Raw genomic sequence first — 21854 nt, 5'->3', positions numbered from 1 at the left:
AAACTAGAAACCGAACTGTTAGAACCCAATACTAAGAATCTATCTAGAATGTACAACTTGTTGCTGAAATGGAACACACAGGATGAAACAGTTAAATCGGCTATGATTAAGTGGGCTCAGGATGTTGGACATAACATTATGTCAGCTGACTGGGAATGGTTATGGAACACCGGTATAAAATTTACGGCATGTAATGCCTTAAAGGAAAACATTATGAAAATGGTATACAGGTGGTACATGACCCCAGTCAAGCTGGCAAAGATCTACCATTTGCCCGATAACAAATGTTGGAAGTGTAAAGAGACTGAAGGTACCTTTTATCACCTTTGGTGGACATGCCCGAAGATTAAGGCCTTCTGGGAAATGATCTATAATGAAATGAAAAAGGTACTTAAATGTACCTTCTCTAAAAAACCAGAGGCCTTTCTCTTGGGCATTGTCGGCCAATTGGTGACAAAGAAAGATAGAGCTTTTTTTATGTATGCCACAACAGCAGCAAGAATACTCATCGCAAAGTACTGGAAGACACAAGATCTACCCACTTTGGAAGAATGGCAGATGAAAGTGATGGACTATATGACACTGGCCGAGATGACAGGCAGAATCCGTGACCAACGAAAAGAGACGGTGGAAGAAGAATGGAGAAAATTTAAAAGCTATCTTAAGGACTACTATAAACTTAATGAATGTTAAAATGTTGTGGTTTTCAGAAACAAAGGGGTACAGGGATATAAGGTCAGATTATAAGAGAGGACTAAGATGATAGAGATTGGAAAGTAACAATTGGGAGTTGCTAGTTGAACTATGGACATTGGGATGCAGAGAGGGGGGGTATGGGGAAGTCCAAGAAAAGAGGTTTATGAAAATATGTTTGAAACTATACGTGTTTGTTTGTCAATTTTAATGTTTGTCTGTTTTTTCCTAAAAAGGTTGTAAAACTAATAAAAATTTTATAAAAAAAAAAAAAAGAAAGCCATAGATATAGTTATAGCTGGGTGCATATTCCAATGCTTATTCCAATGGGCATTCCCTTTGCTTTTGCAGTTCCTATAAGCGAGGCTATCCAAAACCCAGGGTACCATCAGTATCTGACTAGATATAAAAGAAGAAAACTACACAGAACTAAAGGGACAAAAGCTGGTAACAACCAATCTTTTACTGCAGAGGAGGTTAACCCCTCCTTACTAGGGCTTGCACCAGCTCCCTCAGGTGATTTCCTATGCCCCCTTCCCAATACACCTAAGAATTTGATGGCAGCAGTGGTGCATTTGTTTATACATTCATTTGTTCCTCAATTCCGTTGGATTCTGGTGCAATATAATGGAGTATCTGGCATATATTTCTGATGCAGAGGAAATAATAAAGAGGGGAAATAGAAATGTGGGGAAATTGTGTTCAGACATGGAATATTATCCTGAAATGGCCACCTGGGGCCACAGGTTCAAATCCTACCTCCCAGAATTATGAGACGTGTGCATGGAGGTGGCCACATTTCACAGCACATGCTTTTTGACCAGTGGCATGTGTCCCACAAAGGAATCCTAGGTGTAAATGTGGCCAAAAGCTTTGTTTCTCTCACACACATCATGTGCATGCACACACCCACATGCACAATCCATAGTAATATTGTCAAAACAGAATACAAAAAAACCTGCTGTGGTCCTTCAGCAATTATTTAATATTATGCTGTTTTAGAATAAAGTATCTAGTCGAGTGTTTTGTAATTCCCCCCCTCATGTAAACAGTGCAAACGAAGCAGATAATTTAACTTGTTTCATATGTTTCCAAGAAGTCGTTTTGAAAATTCTCCAAGCACAATTATATTTCTATAGTGCAGAAATCCCCCCCCCCGTTCCAATTTTATGGCAATTGAACCTTGTTTGAAGAAAAGATGATCAATTTTCTTTTCTGCTGTCCTTGGAGAACTCAAGCATGCCTGAAGTTAAGGTTCTTTAATGAGAGAAGAGATTATTAATGCTTATTTAGGGAGCAGACACACCAATTTTCCAGATACAGATTGCAGAAACAATAAATATAAATATATAATGATGAATGCAATATATAACAAAATGGAATATAATTACTTTTTGTAGGGGGTCACCCACAGTTCTTGTAGATTCATGGGCATGGACAGATAGGCATTATATACCCCTTGGCAAGTTGATCCACATAGATAAACCTAACTGGTAGTGCTGCAAGTCACTACAGTCTCCCTAACAAGGGATAAAGAGATTATCATTCTTATATGCTTTTATGAAAATAAGTTGAATAACTGGATTTACACCCAAATTGTATGTTTTGGACTGGAGTGTTAAATAAATTACTTGGGAGTAAGCCCCACTGAATTCAGCAGGACCTGTTTCTGGAAATGATAGGGAATGGCATACATATCACTTATTGTTAATCTGTCACTGGCATTTCCATCACAGTTCCCTTTTCTCTCCTTCCCCCATTTCAGTTTTTTTGTGTCAGATAAATTTAAGTGGCAAAAGGCAGCCAAGTAGTCAGTTCTGTAGGTGGCAATGGATAATCTGAAAGGTGGCAGAAAGACAAGCAGTAATAGCATCAACTTTCAGAAACAGAATCTAGGTTATAAGAACAAGCCATTATAAAACTAAAATAGTCTTCTAACTGATGTATGACACTTTAGCCAACGTGATGTGTTAACATACATTTGAAACACACCTTCAGATTCTTCACAACTTGTACCAAAGTTCATAGTAGTTAGCTTTTCATGAACGGTTAATGATTCCGTGGAAGAAAAGGGCAGCTTTGCTCCTTAGAAGGAAGTCTTACATGTTTTAGAGAGGAGGATCCTCTGCTTGTCAAAAGCTGCTCAGATACCCTTTCCATTGTGGTTTTCTGAGGTCTTTCACAAGAAATTTCATCCAAGATTTGATTTGCCTTTGAGTTCAAAAACATCTGAACTCAAAAGACAATGATTCATTGTGCTAACAATTGTCTCAATGACATTTTGCCATTTCCCATGGATTCAGAACATGAAAGAAGGGTTGTCAAATCACCATTTGTGATGTAGTGACCTTCACAGCTAACCGGGCATGGGGGCTGATATGCACAGGGAAGGCTAGCACTCAGCCAGATCCATGGAGATTTCCTTTTTACTAAGCGACTACATGGAAGGGTAGAAAACAATAAAGGAAAACTGTTCATCCCATTGTATGAAAGCATGGGGGAGGCAAACAGAATATTCAAAGCACAGAAATTAAATCTGTGCAAAATAAATGTAGATGTGGAAGGTCTTGGACCCTATCTCAAGTCCTACCTTGACCCCTGGTTCTCCACCTTCTCTGTCCTCAAGAGCAAAAGTGCCAGTGGAACTGGTGGAAAGCCCAGAGGTGACAGAGGTGCACTTGCATGGATGCCAGGAGTCTTGCGTTTTAATATTTTGTTGGAAGCCACCCAGAGTGGCTGGGGCAACCCAATCAGATGGGTGGCATATTAACAACAACAACAACAACAACAACATTCCTCATCAGGGATCTCCTCGAGAAGAAAGGTCTGCTTGAGAGGAGGGAGAAGAATCTGCTACCATCAGTGATCCAGCGGATGACCAAGCAAAGGAGGGAGGATATAAACTTCTCATTGGCTAGTGAGCCTTTGCTAGAACTTTATTGCTTAGCTCCTGCTACAACTGGCAGTCCTAGAAATGGACACCAGTAAATGAAATGGAATGGATTTTTGGGGTGGTGGTGTTGCTTTATTAAGTGCTTTTTACTGCTTTCTTGGTTTTTCTTCATTAATACTTTTTATTGTTAGCTTTTTCAGTTTGCTTTCAAGAAAAGTGAAGAAAGCACACTTAAAATAAATAGCTGCCCTACAGTTCTTGTTGTGAGTCACTCATCCACACCACCAGCAGCCTTTTTGTCTTCTTTGAAAGTGTGCATTTGACACCCAAGGAGAAACCAAAGCATACAATAAGGGACCAGAAGACTTGACTCCTCTTCTACTTTCACTGGTGTATTATTAAGCAGCTCCATTGGATCACATTTTGTTCTACTTTCATAATGGGGGGAAGGTTAATTTTCTACCTTGTCTCAGTAATACAGCATGAATGTATGAACATCCACAACTGTTTCCCCTCTTCTTTCTCCCCTTCCCCAGCCCTGTAATGTCACAGAAATCAAAATTGACTGACTCCTTGTAGTCTGCAGAAACAGGATAAGAAGCATCATTTGTGGGGGAGGAAGAGGACTGTCTAAAGCTTTTTCTTGAAGAAACCTGGACCAGTGTTAATTAAAAAGCCCCCAAAAAGTAGTCAAAACCAATTACTCATATTTTATTTTGCATGTCAAAACAGTTTCATGCCTTGGTGAAAGGTTCAACTCACTTTTTAATGCTTCTGAACCTATTAGTCTATCCTTAGCAAGTCAGCCTCCCCCCAGTAAAAAAAGAACAACAACAACAACAACAACAAAGGAACAGAAGAAAGGTTAAATACTAAATTCTTAACTCAACTTTAAAGTCAGATGTTTCTGAAACATACTGGAAAGGCCCTCTGTGGCCATCACCCCAGGTTTAATAAGCGTTATTTCCAACATTGGTGACAAAATGCAATTATGCTGTTGAGACAGGTCTGAATGAAAGTCACCACATGAAATATTAACACCCAGCTGCCGTTGAGCTGCCATTGTCTTGGGTTGATGAAAAACAATAATCCCATTTCAGTTTCAGAGGAGTTTTTATAAGAAAATCCTATTTAAAAAACTGAAAAAGAAAAGTTAACATGTTTACTAAGACAGTCTATGTTCAAACCTGCCTGGGCTGAATCATCACTGGAGATAGTAAGGAATGTGGGTATTTATGCCATTGCTGTATTCCAGTCAAAAGGGAAATGAAAGTATCTTCTCAACCCCCCGGCCACTTCCTGTGTCCTTTGCCATTTCTGACTACTAACTAGAGTTTACTCTGTTCTACCCTGGGACTGGAAAAAGGAACATTTTATCACAGGAAAAAAAGACTCCGAAAGATTTAAACTAATAACCTCTCATTTTGCTTCTCTTCCCAACTTCGGATGTTGGATAATTCCAGGGGAAATAGGAGCAGAAATTGCTGATGTTTGCTTATTCCTCCAGTGTCCTGATTCTGGTGAATATGATTGGTTCCCCTCACCCCGAAACAGGGCAGAATGGAAATTGATGCCTTCCAACATCCCTATTCTCAACACAGCTTTTCCAGTCCTTCTTTTCAGGAAAAAATAGTTAATTCTTTAGTACAAACAAATGTTCCCAAAACATTTCCAGCGTGCTTTTCAAAGGAAAATGGTTGGCCCTTATATCTTACTTATTGGTATTCCCACTTATATGGTTTTGCTTTCAGCTGTGAGCAGCTTGTGATTGCTTTGTTTCATTTGCTTTTGTAAAAGGTTCGTTAACCATGTAAATTTCACATAATGCTGACCTCACCCTTTGGGGCGTATGTGAGGAGACCACACAAGTGAGAAATGAAAGCAGAATAACACTTTGAGAAGCAAGGGGTTTTGCTTTGAAACAGCTTTGCCTGTTGTAAGCGAGATAATTTCTCCTTGCAAACGAGATGTAATCCAATGCTGATGCTATCAGTAGTTGGCTGTAAGATTAAAACATTGTTTAAAAACTACAACAGCTCTGTATAGTTGTGCCAGAAATGAAAATAGTAAACTTAATCTCAGCTGCAAAACTCCTCACCTATCCTCAGGGGTAGTTCATTGTAACCCATTCCCCATCTGGCATAGAAGTAAGGTGGCCACCATCAAAATGAGGGATGAAGGAGGGCACACCAATTTTTATAATATCTGCAGTTGCTAATTCAGATGTGGAGATAATTTAGAAATAATTGCTATACAGTGGTACCTCAGGTTAAGTACTTAATTCGTTCCAGAGGTTTGTTATTAACCTGAAACTGTTCTTAACCTGAAGCACCACTTTAGCTAATGGGGCCTCCTGCTGCTGCCACGCCACCAGAGCATGATTTCTATTCTTATCCTGAAGCAAAGTTCTTAACCTGAAGCACTATTTCTGGGTTCAGAGTCTGTAACCTGAAGTTTATGTAACCCGAGGTACCACTGTACTTTAAATAGACATACATGCCATTGTGAGAAAGACTGTGACTAAGTGAACTGACTGCGTGCTCAGCCTCTTGTCCATGAGGTAGCATTCGGTGAACAACTTCAGAAGAGCATCCTTCTCCTCAGGGTTCTTTGCCTTTGAACTGATCTAGATAGCTCTTCAAATAGAGGACTTCTTCAAACAGAGGACTGTCCTGTCACAAATGGGAGATTGTACTCTGCAAAGTAGGACAACAAATGGCTATCCTACTCCATGCAAGCATTTTGGGGCATAGCATTTTAGGCCTCTTTTTTCTGGATCTATCCCTTTGTGCTCAAAGTTGTTTGTCACACTTGCTGTCTGTACAAATCAAGGGGCTTATGCCTTCTTCCCTAGCTTTCTTACAAATGCACTTCCAGTAATGAGATTTCAGTAAACGCATTAGTGAGATAGGATAACTATCAGTAACCACAACAAAAGCCAGATCAAATACAAGGTGCAATCTAACTGGGAAACATGTAAACACTTAAATGAGATCTTGGCATCAATAAGGGATTTCTTGTTCTACTATAATTATGTTATAATGGTGAAAGTTGCCTTAGCATGAAATGGACATTGCAGCACTTTTGAAGAAATATATATGTATGTATAATCCCTTTCATCAAAGACTGTGAAAGACATGTAGAATTACTGTTTTGTACTCTGAAATGTAGGTATTTCCTTTGCAAACGATATTTTGCTCACTGCCACTTTAGCCAGAATTTTAGAGTGAAATTGTAAAACTGAGTTGTTCTGTGTATGTTTTACAAAATATGAATGGAGCTTTTCCCCCCAGCTTGTGTTGTCTTTATCTCTCTGATGTGACACTTTCATCATTCTGTTAGTGTATAAGTGAAACCTTCACCATTACTTTGATTATGTTTATGTAACCTCCAACATATTTGCAACTCTGTTATAGAAAGACAGCCATGTTGAAACACAGTTGTGGTCAATGTATTATGCACAAGCAAAAACGTGCAAGGTGGTCTCACATAGATGACATGGATGAGAGCCTCTAAAGATGACTTCAGTGCATAGACAGGTTGTTATGAGGATAGACATTACCTTACATTTGAAATTTCTGGGGGTTTTTGTACAGAAGAGTCCTCTTCACACATCAAGTCAAAGCAAATCGTATCAGAGTGTACACAGCAGATACCTGCAGGCCTCACAAGAGTATATCTCTAAACCATTAACAATTTTAGGAGCATACTTATATACAGTATTTATATATTGCTTGTTATAAGAATTTTAAGGTCATACTGTTCATAACTGTATATATATAAACCACATGTCTGAAACCCCACAAAAAGGGTCCTGAACAAATTGACTTCAAATATTTCTCTGCAAGGTCAAAGTGGGAAACCTTGAAAAAAAGAAAAGTTGTGCTAGGGTAACAAAGCCCTTTAGTCCACTTTAATTGCAGAAAACTTAATTTCTGGCATGCGCTTGAATTCCTCCCAAAAGATAGCGACAGCCTGCAGGCACTCTTAGTAAACTGTGCTCAATTTCTCAGCACCCGCTACTGACAGTGCATGGCTACATGTTGCTGACATAGGAAGTCCTTACAAATGCAGTAGACACAGGCAAGATCCAAGGAATGCGTTCTAAATGCTGCAGTGTTACAGGGACTTTTCTGAGACTCCCCTCCCAACTTCTGCATTTTTTCTTTGTTTACAATGGGTTAAAAATGCAGGCTTTCATTTAAATGTCTTATTTAAAGCCCTACTGGAGAGTTGAGAAACTGTGCCAGACACTTTAACAAATCTGTCCAAATATTCACAGTGTTACTTATCATTCTCACATCAATTAAATATGTGCTAACTGTAATTATTTCTGCTCTGCTTCATTATTTCCCCTCAGCCTTACTAATAAACTGCTCTAGACCATCCAAGTTTGCTTCCCCACCCTCCTTTTCTTATTAGGGCTCCAACATACATTACAGTAAGGCAATCAATATTCCAAGGTAAGAAAAACACGGCATGTTACACCCCATGCCTTTGCAAAATGTATGAATGTTCACTGTGACCCTCTCCAGAACTGTGTTGGAAATTGGTAATGAGTGATAATTACTACATTATAAGAAGAGCAGCATGAAGAAATTACAACTCCACACTATGTTGCTGCTTGCTACGGATACAGTTCCTTGTAAGGTAAACATGTTTTATGGTGGCTAGTAACTAAACTAAATCCTGTCACAGATATATCAGTGCCCTAAGCAGAAAATCCAAATGACAACAGATGGGCATCAGTACCTCCAGTGATGGAAAAATATTATTATGCTATTATAACAAGCCAAATAATTGACAGTTTGCTACTCTTAAATGGTACCAGAAAACTGTCATCTTATCCTAGCTAATGATAAGGACAGCCTGTTATTTTTGTTTGTGTCTTCAGCAGTCCTACATAACATAATTTTTAGCATAGGGTTACAACTGGATTGCAAAAGAGATGAGAATTCTCTTTCTGCCCAGTTTTTGCAGCCAGGCCCATTACTTAAAAGATATGAGGCCCAGACCCAAAGACACAAATTTGGAGAAAACTTGCACATGTATAATTCTTTCTTCAATGGACATTGGAACTAGAAAGTTGATGTGTAGCTGCTGTGAAACAACTTTCTATGCCCTCCATCTCCCTGCCCCACCACAGATAGTATGGAAACCTCCTATACAAAGCAATATACCAGACATGTAATAAGAATAAACCGCACTCTGTGTTTGCAGCCTCAACCATCAATGCAAAAACAAACAGAAAACCCACATGAAACAAGCTAGATTTCCCCAGTTTATAATGAACTGGGTTATAGGGAACTGGGTTGATCTCTTTAAAGAAAGAAACTCAAGGTCAAAGAAAAGGGGGAAGAAAATAAAAACACACATTCCTGCTTCAATACAGTTCCAGAAAGGATTGATGGTGGCAGTCTTGTGCCCACTTACCTGGGTGTAAGCTCCATTGAACTTAATGAGACTTCTGAGTGGGCATGCTTTTCAGAAAAAGCAAATTATTATATTCCCTCTGTGCTTATCCAATCTGATTTCTGTGGACAGGTGGTGTTATTTGTGATGTACTGTTGCTTATGAGTGAATGGAATGATGAGGGGATGAGTGAGAGAGTGAGAAACAGTGGACTGAGCAATGATGAACCTGATGTGTACTAACAGTTGAACACAAGGAGGTTTCTACACTTGACCCAAGCTCACAAAGGGGGCAAAAAAGAGAAAAGAAATCAAAATATTCTGAAGGAATGATTTGCATCCTCATCAGGTTGCCAAACTGCCAGAATGCGAAATTGGTAGGGTGGTGGATAGGAAAATTTGCTTGGAGCCCTGGTTTATATGGACATTTGAACAATGCTAAAACCTTGACTAAACTACATGACTAGCTGTCAGCTGTTGAAGGGAGTTTCTGTGCAGCAGCATCTGCAGGGTTACCCCTGGTCTAGCTGTTTTGTGGCATTTGATGCTGGTCACTCTGATCTGTCAGGCTCCTCCTCTTCTAGGTTGGGACATGAGCTACTGCCCAGGACAGGTGGCATGATAAAGAACACCTATTCCCACAGGTGGCTATGTGGACCTCACTGGTTAATTTAGGTACTCAACTCATTCATTTGTTACTTTCTATATGTTGCCCTATATGTTGTGGTGGGTAGTTTATTGAGTTCTGATGTGAGAGATCCAGGTTCAAATATTTCCTCAGGGCAGGACAATGAGAAATGTGATAAAAAACTGTACAGCACATTGTACATTGGAAAGTCCTATAGAAATGATTAATATTATTAAACAGAGACAGCTGTGGGAGCAAGACATGATTGAAAAACACACAGCCATTTAGGTACATTGAAAATGGTCCCTATATTGCATTTATGTCAGTTTTTGCTCCAATAAACTCTGGAATCCATCACAAGTATTTTCATAGTGCACCCATCATAATCTAGTTGCAGTGTGAGCAAAGTTTTCTTGATGAAATAATCAATGAGACACTGATTAAGCTTGCCAAATGTCACTTGACCCAAACCCTGGCATTGCTGGGTGAGCTCGCTTTATGTGACTGCCATTGTTACATAAGAGTTACCTTCAGTTCCAACATGGTTACTAGGTAGATTCTAGCGATTGGATAGACTCACTCGCTGGTCACCAGTAGTAGGTTCACTAAAAGTAATTACTCTTTCCCATGGACAGCTGCTCCCTGAAGCTATTGAAACAAGAGATCCTTCATTAAATGGTGAAAGCTTTAATGATATTCCCAGCTTCATATAATTATGGAAAAAAGTATGCACCATGAGAAAAGTTTGCATCCACCTTGCCATTCTGATCTGATCTGATACCATGACAGATCCTACTAGTATACTCTGTCCAGCTTACAATACTTATAAGGAGGTAGCTTACAAGAAACATTAAATCACATTGAGTTGTACGGAACCAACATTTACTCAGACTAGAACGGTTGATGGTAGATCACTCTAGGGATGGGGAGATGGAAAAACCCTTCCCAGAGGTGGTCCATCCCTGACTTGCTAACTGATTAAAGCTTATTGAGGCACTTCCTAAGCCGCCTATTTCATTATATCAGGGATGGGGAACATTAAACTTCTCATCAGCACAAACCACCATCTCCAATACAGTGATACCTTGGGTTACAGACGTTTCAGGTTACACATGCTTCAGGTTACAGACTCTGCTAACCCAGAAATAGTACCTTGGGTTAAGAACTTTGCTTCAGGATGAGAACAGAAATCACGCGGTAGCAGCAGGAGGCCCCATTAGCTCAGCGGGAGGCCCTCAGGTTAAGAATGGTTACAGGTTAAGAACGGACCTCCAGAATGAATTAAATACTTAACCCGAGGTACCACTGTAGTTAGGAATGATGGTACTTGTAGTCCAACAAGAAGTGCAGGGCTTCAGGTTTCCCATCCCTGCATTGCACAGGCAGGGAGATACACACCATAACTTCAGATTCCGCACTGTCCTCAGTGTCAGTTTCCTTACATGCCCCCAGCAAACGAATTAGACCCATTCATGGAGAATGCCTGTCAATGGCTATTAACAGCTTAAATCTGGGCACCAGGTGCTAGAACAAAAAATGGGGTATTCATTCTAAGTTTCCCTCTGGATCTAGCCACAGCTGAAATATAATACTGGAACAGATGGTCTTTGGTCAGATATACGAAGGAAATTATTAAGTTCATAGCACATACATGTATACTATACTACAAATATCGCTGATGTTTAACATAAGTCTACTGTTTTGTTTTGTTTTGTTTTGAGCTTCACATCCTTGAATTCCTGATACTAGCTGAGAAAACAACATTCTGGCTGGTTAGGATTCACAACTCTGTGTTCCCTTCTGTTGTCAGGTTTGCTAGCGTGCCTGCACACGTCTTGCACTTGTAGTGGCAGAGAAGCTAATTTGGGAGGGATTAGCAATACTACTCTTGGGATCTTGACTGGAGCCCATTGGGAACACACAGACAGAACTGCATTGGCTAAGGATACCTGGCTAACTTTGGAAAGCATAGAATATGCTTAGCAATACTACTCTTGGGATCTTGACTGGAGCCCATTGGGAACACACAGACAGAACTGCATTGGCTAAGGATACCTGGCTAACTTTGGAAAGCATAGAACTGCCCAATATGGAAGCAGTATTAGTTTGCCTGCTTTAGCAATAACCACAACTTTGCAGCAATTGTGTGTGTGTGTGTGTGTGTGTGTGTGAGAGAGAGAGAGAGAGAGAGAGAGAGAGAGAGCGAGCGCACAAAAAAATATGGGAAGAAGGTGATCACACACCAACATAAAATGATTTCTGAAGGAACAAAATGGTTTTGCAGCTTGAAATGCCACTGCTGAAGCATACAGAATAGAAAGGGTTAATAATGGAATGCACACATTAACCCACCTATGTGTTACCTAGACCATAAACTTCACAGATAGAGAAGAGAGAAAAGAGAGAAAAGAGAGGCAGAATATAGCTCCATATGGAATGGCGGAGAGGAGTCTAACAGAGCAAATCAACCTCCTGATCTGCCATGCTGGAAAAGGTCAGGATGGGGCCAAGGTGTCTTTCCACACAACTCTGAAAACCTCTGCAAACCTCCACTATTTGTGTGGAAGCTGCACAAGCAAGGAGAATCTCAATATGTCTATCCAAGTGGTGTCAGAAGCAACTATTGACAGCATCCCTGTCAGGGGGAAACCTCAAAGCTGAGAAGAATGTGGATGCTTTCTGCTGTGCAGCGAAGGGTGAGGTAGAAGACAGAATGAACCAATCTCTCCTGAAATTTAGCAAATTCTGTTCTTCAGAAAGGCAAGTTTGCCCTGTGTATTTGCCACCCAGTTGCTTTATTTACTTATTATTTGCCACATTCAAAGGCTGCCTTCCACAGCCTTGCAACATCTATAACATTACAAATAACAAAATAATAAGAAACATCATCTAAAACAGAACAATTCTAAAAATCATCAGAGCGAGAGAAAACAGGACCAGCAGACTAAAACAATGTAAGTGTAAAAATAGACAGCAGCAAAAGCACATTCAAAGTCCATCAACAGGATAGCATAACATAAATATCAACCTTTTGAAATGCACTGACCTTTTAGTCCCTTCCATCTAATTGTGTTGATTTAGCCCCTGGCATCTGAGCTTACTAATTTTATGTCATTCACTTCTCATGTGGAACTGATCTCTCCACTACTTTTAGTACCAAATAAGATCTATTCTTTTCTCAAGGATGCACCCAAAGGGATGAATATCTCACTCATCGTAGCAACTGGAAACTGGTTGATACAGAGTCAGATCCATTGGTCCTTCTAGCTCAGTAATGTCTACACCAGTGTTTCCCAAACTTGGGTCGCCAAGTCGTTTTTGGACTACAACTCCCATCATCCCTAGCTAGCAAGACCACTGATCAAGGATGATGGGAACTGTAATCTGGAAACAGCTAGAAACACTGGTCTACACTAACTGGATCAGCTCCCGGGGCTTTCAAGCAGGAGTCTTTCCCAGCTATATTATTATTATTATTATTATTATTATTATTATTATTATTATTATTATTATTACTTTATTTATATCCCACCCTCCCCAGCTGAAGCCGGGCTTAGAGTGACTAACAACAGTAAAATAACACAGTTTACACAAAAAATCACAATCAATTAATTGAAATACATTCTAAAATCAATTCATTCTAAAATCAATTCAGAATCAAATTAATGGCAATTGGGCTAGAGTTCTGTGAAGATTGCAGAGGGAGGGAGTCAGGCTGTGCCCTGGCCAAAGGCCTGGTGGAACAGCTCTGTCTTGCAGGCCCTGCGGAAAGATGTCAAGTCCCGCAGGGCCCTAGTCTCTTGTGACAGAGCGTTCCACCAGATCGGGGCCACAGCCGAAAAAGCTTGGCTCTGGTTGAGGCCAGCCTAACCTCCCTGTGGCCCGGGATCTCCAAGATGTTTTATTTGAAGACTGTAAGGTCCTCTGTGGGACATACCAGGAGAAGTGGTCCCATAGGTACAAGGGTCCTAGGCCATATAGGGCTTTAAAGGTTAAAACCAGCACCTTAAACCTGATCCTGTACTCCACCGGGAGCTAGTGCAGCTGGTATAGCACCGGGTGAATGTGATCCCACGGCAAGGACCCCATAAGGAGTTTCACCACGGCATTCTGCACCCTCTAGAATTTCTGGGTCAGTCTCAAGGGCAGCCCCACGTAGAGTCTACCTGGATTCGCTGGGGATTGAACCCAAGAAGTGCTGCATCTAAAGCGGATGCCCTGCTGCTGAGCGATGGCCCTTACCTGATATGTGTTATTCATTTGATTTAAAATTTATATGCTGCCTGATTGTAATAAAACCTCCAAGGTGGTTTAACAGTAAATGTTGAAATTGTCAGGAAAATGGTTAAAAACATTTAACGATAATTAAAATTAATGGTAACATAGATTTAAACATGTCCGCACCCACCTGTCCATACAGGTTGGCCTAAGCAAAAGTCTTTCAAGCAGGCACTGAGAAGAGCACAGCACACACACCTGCCAGGTGTCAATGGGCAAAGAGTCCCAAACTGTAGGTGCTGCCACACTAACATGATGGGTAACTATTGGAACATATAAGCATATGTTTGTAAGCAAACCCTCATTTGGTGTGTGATTTTTTTCCCTACTTAAACACGCATAGAAACACAGCTTTAGATTTATAACCGGCAACTAATTAACAAAGACAATATGTTCTCTTGATTTAATTATTCTGCTGCTGTTGGTTTCTTATTATCATAATTGCCATGATGACTGTGTAGCCGTCACTTTTAGGAATGATTTTTTTTTAAATTGTGGGTTGTTGTTTTTAATACCAACAGAAAATCAATAGTGGGAACTGCTCAGTCTATGAGAAATGCTTACCTTTTTAGGGTGATCAGTTAAAAATGTGTGGTATAAGTAAAAAGCAGCTATTACTCAATATTAGTCTTCAGAAATGTACTTACAGCACTAACTGCTCCATTTCTGCCTATACCTCCTTTCATTGGTGTAGAAAGCCTCTATACCAGGCATAGGCAAACTTGGCCCTCCAGATGTTTTGGGACTACAACTCCCATCATCCCTGACCACTGGTCCTGTTAGCTAGGGATGATGGGAGTTGTAGTCCCAAAACATCTGGAGGGCCAAGTTTGCCTATGCCTGCTCTATACAGAGATAGAACTCCCATCATCCCCAGCCAGCATCATCACTAGCCACCACATTGGTCAATGTGATTGCAAGTTGTTTTAATGGTGTAACCCACCTGGGGACTGTAGGGGAACAGCAGGAAATCCATCCAGATTGAATATATAACTCCCTTTGCCCATGAACATGCAGTTTTTCCTTCTAAGGCTTCTTCCAAATTCTGCCAACTCTGTGTGGCACTTCTAAGTTTAGTTCAAATTCTGACTTTTCAGCATCAGATCCGGACATGACTTGCCTCTTCCACCCATCAGCCTATTTTTGTTACCCGCCATCGGAAGCAAAAAGCTCCAGACATATGTTCAGAGGAAACGTTTTGTCAGGACAGCATGATTAGACCTTCAAGCGTAGCACCTTATTTTTTTCCTTTGTTACGGGTGACCAAAAGTATACTCAAGTTGTGGTTTTCTTTATACATTATAACTTAGAAAATAAAATTGCAGGCTCGGTGCCCTGGTGTTTCTTTGTCAATTCTGGGAAGAAGAGAAATGCTGCTGCTTTGCAACACTTCCACAGGGCATTTCTAAATACATTTCCCAATGTGCCAGGTGGCCCATGGCGATTTCCTTCAGTGTTCCTTCTATGAAATCAAATTAGTGTGCTTTGGAACCAGGGATATTCACAGCCTGTGGACAGCACTTCAGGTTTTAAGTGCTCATAAATGTCAAAATGTTACTGAGGGGGGCAGAGAACTTGTCATGGGGGCACTGATTCATTTGGTGACTGTGACATGTAGTCTAGCATAGAGCTGCTCTTCAAAAGCATGTTTGATTGCGGGGCACCTAGGAAGCTCCTATCACTCAAGATGGGAGGCCAAGTCACAGTTCCTCCTTGTGGGGTTTGGATTCTCAGGTCGAACGGATTCTACTCCCTTTGTGATCAGGAGAATAAAGGTCCTACTGAATAGAAGATATATGCTGGAGAAACAACTAGCCATATAATAAAGGAAGGGCTTGTGGCCATGGCAAAGAGCAGCAAGGGGGACAGCGAGAACTCAAACAGTCCACTTTGTGGTTTAAAATGAACAAATAGTTAAACAGTTGTTATTCCTACAGCATTCATCAGAACATGCAGCCATGTCATTAAATAACACCTAACAACAGGAAGCAACTAAAAATATACAAACAAAACATTTATGAAATCCTGCAGCTTCAGGAAAACAGAGCTTTGAATTGTGTTTTTAATGATTAGGGTTCACAGGAGTGCAATAGCCAGGTTGCTAATCTGTCCAGTCACAATGACAATGTTAGGTCAAGGCTTTCAACCTCAGGCCAGGAGATACATTAAGGAAGGCTATGCACTTGTTTTTCTATAGAGAATTAACACTGAACAAGAACAGCAAATGGGCTAGACCAAGCATGCACCTAATTAGTTGACTAGGGTGTGATGACTGCTGGAGATCGGTTGCCTCTTCAGCCGGTTTCCAATTAGATGAGCACCAGGTTTTGAGTTTTGTTTTCTGCAGCTCCTCAGGTCACTGAAAGAAAAGGTCAGGAGTTCACCTGCTTGTTCTTACCTGTCAAGCTCTTGGTGGTTTAACTCTAAGCAAAAAGTGTGCACTTGAGCTGGAACAGAGTTTTTAAAAGAAAACACATTGTAACAGGAAGGACAGCAACAACAATCCAATTTTTTCCCTTGTGAGCAGTGCAATGAGATTAATACACATTGCTAAGCTATTGCTATTAATTCCCCTTTGTTACATTATATAGCTGTGGCATGATACAGAATTTGTGTTACATTATATAGCTGTGGTATTCTGGAATAATGCTACAACCTTAGATACCACAGGGCTGAGGAACATCTGGCCCTGTCAGACTCAATGGGCCTGGTGTGGCTCGCAAGGCTATTTCCCACAAACCATACCCACCTGCCTCATGCCTGATTTTATGTATGATGTCAAGTGTGGGGCAAGTATAGAAACAGTGAGGAAGGAACAATCAGGATTTTAAAAGGTGCTCTGAATTGTTCCGTTACAAGCAGGTTTCCTTGTCAGTACCAATCAGCTGATCTGGAGAGAGCAAACCTCTTTGAAAGCAGGTTCCTAGCACCATTGAAGAAGGTTGCTATAGCTCTCAAACAGCCACTTCCTTGAAGATTAAAACTAATATTAAATTTGTATACTACTCTTCAGCCGAAGATCTCAAGGTGGTTCCCAGAACTGACCAAGAAACATTTTGCATTTTTATGTTGTGAACTGTCCTGTGATGCAGAGCGGTGTACAAATGTAATAAATAAATGATAAATAAATAAATAGTCTGAATATGATTTTGGAAAAATAAGAAACTGAACTTGACAGATCCCCAGTCCCTAGTGTAACTGAAATAGTAGCAGAGGTTCTTAATATAAGGTTTGCAATGAAAGAAAAGATGCCTCCTTGAAATGCAGGTGGTTTTCTGCAGCTTTATCATGGTATGTGGGAACAGAATTAAACTTATCTAGGGCATTTGAGAGCAACAAATTAAATAAAAGATCAAAAGTGGCTTTGGGGTTTTCCACTCTTCATGTAAATTGCCTGAAGGTGGAGGGAATCTCATAAAGGATTTGGAAGAAATGTAGTTTCTTTTCTTCCTCTATTACTTCACTTCTGTAATACAAAGGAGGAAAATCTCTTAATAAACAGAATTATTTTAAAAATGCCCTGTGGCTTAGCTGCCCAGCTAATATTTTCTCAGTATGATGCTTTGCAAAAAGGGTGACCATAACATTGTTCAATTACCTACTTTAGGTGTTCAGACATTCCATTTCACCATGACAATATTTTCCTCTGTGCGTGCAGCCTTTCTCCCTGTCTGTTTGTGTATCTCAACAGTCAGGCAAATTCTGAAAATCTGAGCACAAGCACATTATTATTTCAGACCTTAAAGGTTGTTTTCATTAGGCCAATTTAAAGTCTTTTTTCCCCATCTACAAATAACCAAAGGCAGCTTCCTCAGAACATGCCCAACCCACATCTTCTCATGCATCTATAAGCTATGTGGAAATATTCATAGCTGTCAAGCACTGCCATCAGGATTTGTGTCCCCAGCGGTTCGCTGGAGTGAGAAGCCTCAAGCCTCAGGTGATGCCAAAAGAAACGGAAAGGAATATGCAAGCCTTTTTTTATACTCATCACATTTTAAAATCTTGTATCATTGCCACATAGATCTGCAGCTCTGCCTATCTGTGTCCACCTCCCCTGAGCTCCTGTGGTGCAGAGGAGAAGATGCCATCAAAAGCTGAGAGGGAGGGAGTACACTATATACTGTGTTTGGGGATCTTCCAGCCTTTTTTCTGGGAGATTCTCTCAGTGTCCCCACAACTGAAGAAAGCAAAGCCAAATGCCCCCAGGAATCCCCCCAGGCCATATCTCTCACTAGCTTTGCGCTGTGCCTCCCTCAAGTGCTGGAATGTGTCTTTGAAGTGTGAACTTGCCCCTTGCTTGCCTGGGTGGAGAGATGTGGGGTGGGGGCAACTGTACAAGCATGTAACATCCACTACTCTCCATTTTTGCCTCTGGCCATTTCCTCTTTTGCCTCTGGCCCTGCTTTCTACTGCAGCATCTAGAAGGTTTGCCATGAGGTGATGCAGTCCTTGGACTAGAAAGGTCCCCCCACTTCTGGTCAAGTGAACAGCACTACTTTTTGGTCTTCTTCAGTTTGGCAATAGAACTGTTACCATTATTCCAATCCCAACCTTAAAACACTTTGTATGCTTAGCAATCCACAAACTTCCCTTTAATTCAGGGATGGGAAACCTGTGGTCCTCCAGATGTTGTAGAAGTACAGCTCTCATCATCCCTAGCTAGCACAACCCAATGGTCAGTGGTGATAGGAGTTGTAGTCAAACAACATCTGGAGGGCCCCAAGTTCCCCATCCCTGTGGATACCTTGCTAATTCTGTTGGCCCCATTTCATGGATTTGGGAGGTAGACCCAGCTGTGATATTACTGCTTAGTTGCTTGTTGAGTTGCTTGCTTGCCTGGTCTCAGCTAACAAACAGGGACAAACTGGAACCTGCTAGTGGTTTGACATGGAACATACACAGCACAAGCAAGAAAGATACTGTCTAGTCTTGCAACTGAGGGATGAACACAACATGATGTTATTCATGCAACTAGGAAATTGCACATTGTTGTTGGAAGTAAATAGCCAGCAAAGGGCTCTCTGATCCAGACTGGGACCATACATGGTGGGAAGAGAGGCTTTAAATTCCCCTGAAATTGCCACAACACAGATTACATCTCTCTGTAGTTCCTCCCTTTTTTCCATCAGGGTAAAAACAATCCATCATTCACACAGTTGGACCATTGGATTGTGTGTGCATGTGTTCATATGTGTGCATGTTTGGGACAATGAGAGCAGAGGCAGCATGGAACTTATAAACTGCAATTTTTCTATTAGTTTATGAAGCTAATAGTAGCTGTAAAGTGAATGAGATTATTTATATCTGCTACCCCCCCCCCAGTTGCCCTCTTAAAGGAACAGAAACATCCACCCAGATGGATGTTGGCAATTCATCAATTAGTAAAACAGCTCTGTGAAAAATGAAAGTCCAAATGTCATTTCCTCCCATTTCACATTTGAATGATTTGTCTCCATTATCTCAAATGAGGCCTGCAGAACATAAGGCCTGCAGACCTACTGCAGTTGTCTACCTGACTTTTTAACAGACCATTGGGGGCAATCTCTGCTACAATTATTGCTACTCTCAGTAAAGTTTAGTTCATTTAGTTCATTTATAGGCCTTTTTTCAGTGGTGCCTAAAATACAGCATCATAAAAACAACAACTTAAAGGGACGGGGTTAAGGTTTTGTAGAGGAATTAGAGAACTCTGAATCTGGAATTCAGCAAGGAAAAACTGGAGCTATTTCCCCCATCTTTGGTGTGCGTGTGAAATAGCTTGGTTTACCGAGTCTATTCCTGCGTCATCTTCAGAGGGCTGCCCGTAACTGACGGGACTAATGGAAGAAAAGAGAAGTAATAGTGGTAATAGTCAACTGGCCAGAAACACAAGCAAGCAGACTGACACGGGTATCTGACGTTCTTCTAACTGCAGCTTGGCATGTAGGAATCAACAGGTGAAGGTTTTTATCATGGAGGTAGGCACTGTATCACTTGCTAATGTCTGAAAATCAAATCACCAGATGCTGGTAAGGCAATCCAAGAGATGAGAAGTGGGAGCACAGAAAAGCATGTGTTGATGCAGGCAGAGAGCTTGAGTGTGAGAGGAATTAAAAGGCAACAGATAAAAGAGAGAGCAGAAATGGCAGTGCAGAGAGAACTGTGAATAAAAGAGTCCACTAAGGGGTTCTGACAGTGGCGCTATCAGAATAGGACTTTAGAGGAAAAGTCCAGGGCTCCACCCTGCATATTGGGGAGCCCTAAATGCAGCTGGGACACTTTACCACATTTTGAAGTAATACAGTTACCATTTAAAGTGGGAGCATCTGTAAGATCATTAATCCCAGAGTCCAAAATTACCTAATGATAGCACAGAGTACAGAGGAAATCTTACAGGCAGGGTGGGACAGGTTAACAAAGAATAGGATAAAAAAATAGAGCATTGGGTTAAAAATATGTCAGAAATGCTTTCCTACTTTACGTTGCAATTCTGCACACAACTTCCCTGAGCACGTCCCAATGAACTAAATGGGACCCACTTTTGAGTAGACATGCATAGGCCTGTAGCCTTAGGATTTAATCAAAATGTCATGGTTCTCAGAGTGATTTGGGTTTTGCAACTCTGACTTAGATTGTTAGATCTGTAAGACAAGACAATTGAGAAAGTACAAGAGGATGTTAGCCACAGGACAAGTGATATGCAGTCGCAATGTGGGTTGTGAAAAGCCCATTAATCAGACATCCATGGACTTTTTTCTTTCTTTAAATAGCTCAAATATTTACTCATGAGTAGCTGTAGTGAAATGCCTGGATTTATTCCAGAAAAGGATTTGCGGTGTAACTTGCTCCACTGAGTTTCGTAATTGAAATAATGTGCAAGATAAACTGACAAGCTACTTTGGCGGAATTTATTATAAATATTAATACCCTGCTTTCTCATGACTCGTGCCCAAGGCATGCTTGTAAACTATTCTGGAATGGAGTAACTGATAGCCACATTACAGCTGATGTGCATTTAAAGAAAGACAAACCCAAACTTTCAGAGGACACCTAAAGAGATTAAACTGAAATGCTGCTCCAGGCTCTACTGCAAGTCCGAAAGACGTTGATAGATTTCCTTTCCTTTCAGATTAAATTGAATGTCTGATTTTAAAGTAGTTTACCTGTTCCTGACTTTGAAAGCAACATTTTCCTTAACTATTTTTTTTTTACTGTTGTTTAGAATCCACTCATTTTTGTGTGTTCTAGAAATTGGCAACTCTGTATGAAAGTGATTCCTGAGAATGTAGCCTCTCTGCCTGGCAGTGGCGTAGCATGGGGGGTGCAGGGGGGGCCGGCCGCACTGGGCGCAACATCTGGGGGGACACACTCGCACTCGCAGCTCTCTGCCCCTACCAGGTTAGGGGGCGCAAATTACTTGCCTTGCCCCGGGTGCTGACAACCCACGCTACGCCACTGCTGCCTGGCTCAGAAAGAAGTCTGGGTGCAAATGTGTTTGCTTGGGGACCACAAGACTGGCATAGAACCACTTTCAGTTTCAGAGATATTTAAGGCCAGGCTGACCACCCCACCTCCTCTTCCTTTCTAAGTATAGCGTTCAGCTCCCACCCCTGGTAGGCATTGTGAGTTTAACTGGTTGCCACAAAGCAGCTGAGTAGAATTTTTATTGTCCTTTTCTGTGATTGGCTTGCAGAGGTTTTTTTGGGTTTTGTTGTTGTTGTTACTCAAATGTTACAGTGTTGGGTGCTGGATGATTAGGCTGATTGTTTTAATTGCCTTTGGTCACTTGTTAGGTGTGTGCAGGAAGAAGTTGAAACAGATAGTGAGTATCCTAAGGCACATACTCTGGGTGGGGTTGCGACCTTGAGAGGGCTTGAATCAGGAAGACCACCTCTTCACCTTAAGGGTGTGACAGGAGGAAAGAGTTGAAAATGAATTCTACTCTCTGCAGGGTAGGTTTGTCCAGTCT

At 41.0% G+C, this 21854-nt stretch overlaps 1 long non-coding RNA gene across 2 annotated transcripts; it reads right to left on the bottom strand.

The window, feature by feature from the left end:
- Positions 1-1706: 1706 nt before the first annotated feature.
- Positions 1707-20350, bottom strand: LOC310701280. 2 transcript variants are annotated; one of them, XR_014522973.1, is made up of 6 exons: positions 20280-20350; positions 19792-19889; positions 17502-17613; positions 16150-16262; positions 2085-2213; positions 1707-1950 (listed from the first exon to the last, which is right to left on the bottom strand). It is a non-coding gene; the product is annotated as an uncharacterized lncRNA (long non-coding RNA). The 2 variants fall into 2 exon arrangements; XR_014522974.1 differs by lacking the exon at positions 20280-20350 and having other exon boundaries at positions 1709-1950; positions 19792-20233.
- Between the last annotated feature and the right edge of the window lie 1504 nt (positions 20351-21854).

The sequence above is a fragment of the Podarcis liolepis genome (assembly GCF_965112155.1).
Source record: "Podarcis liolepis genome assembly, chromosome: 1".
In the NCBI taxonomy this organism is placed as follows: domain Eukaryota; kingdom Metazoa; phylum Chordata; class Lepidosauria; order Squamata; family Lacertidae; genus Podarcis; species Podarcis liolepis.
Note: the sequence above shows the minus strand (reverse complement) of the source record. Positions and strands in the feature narration are given on the sequence as shown.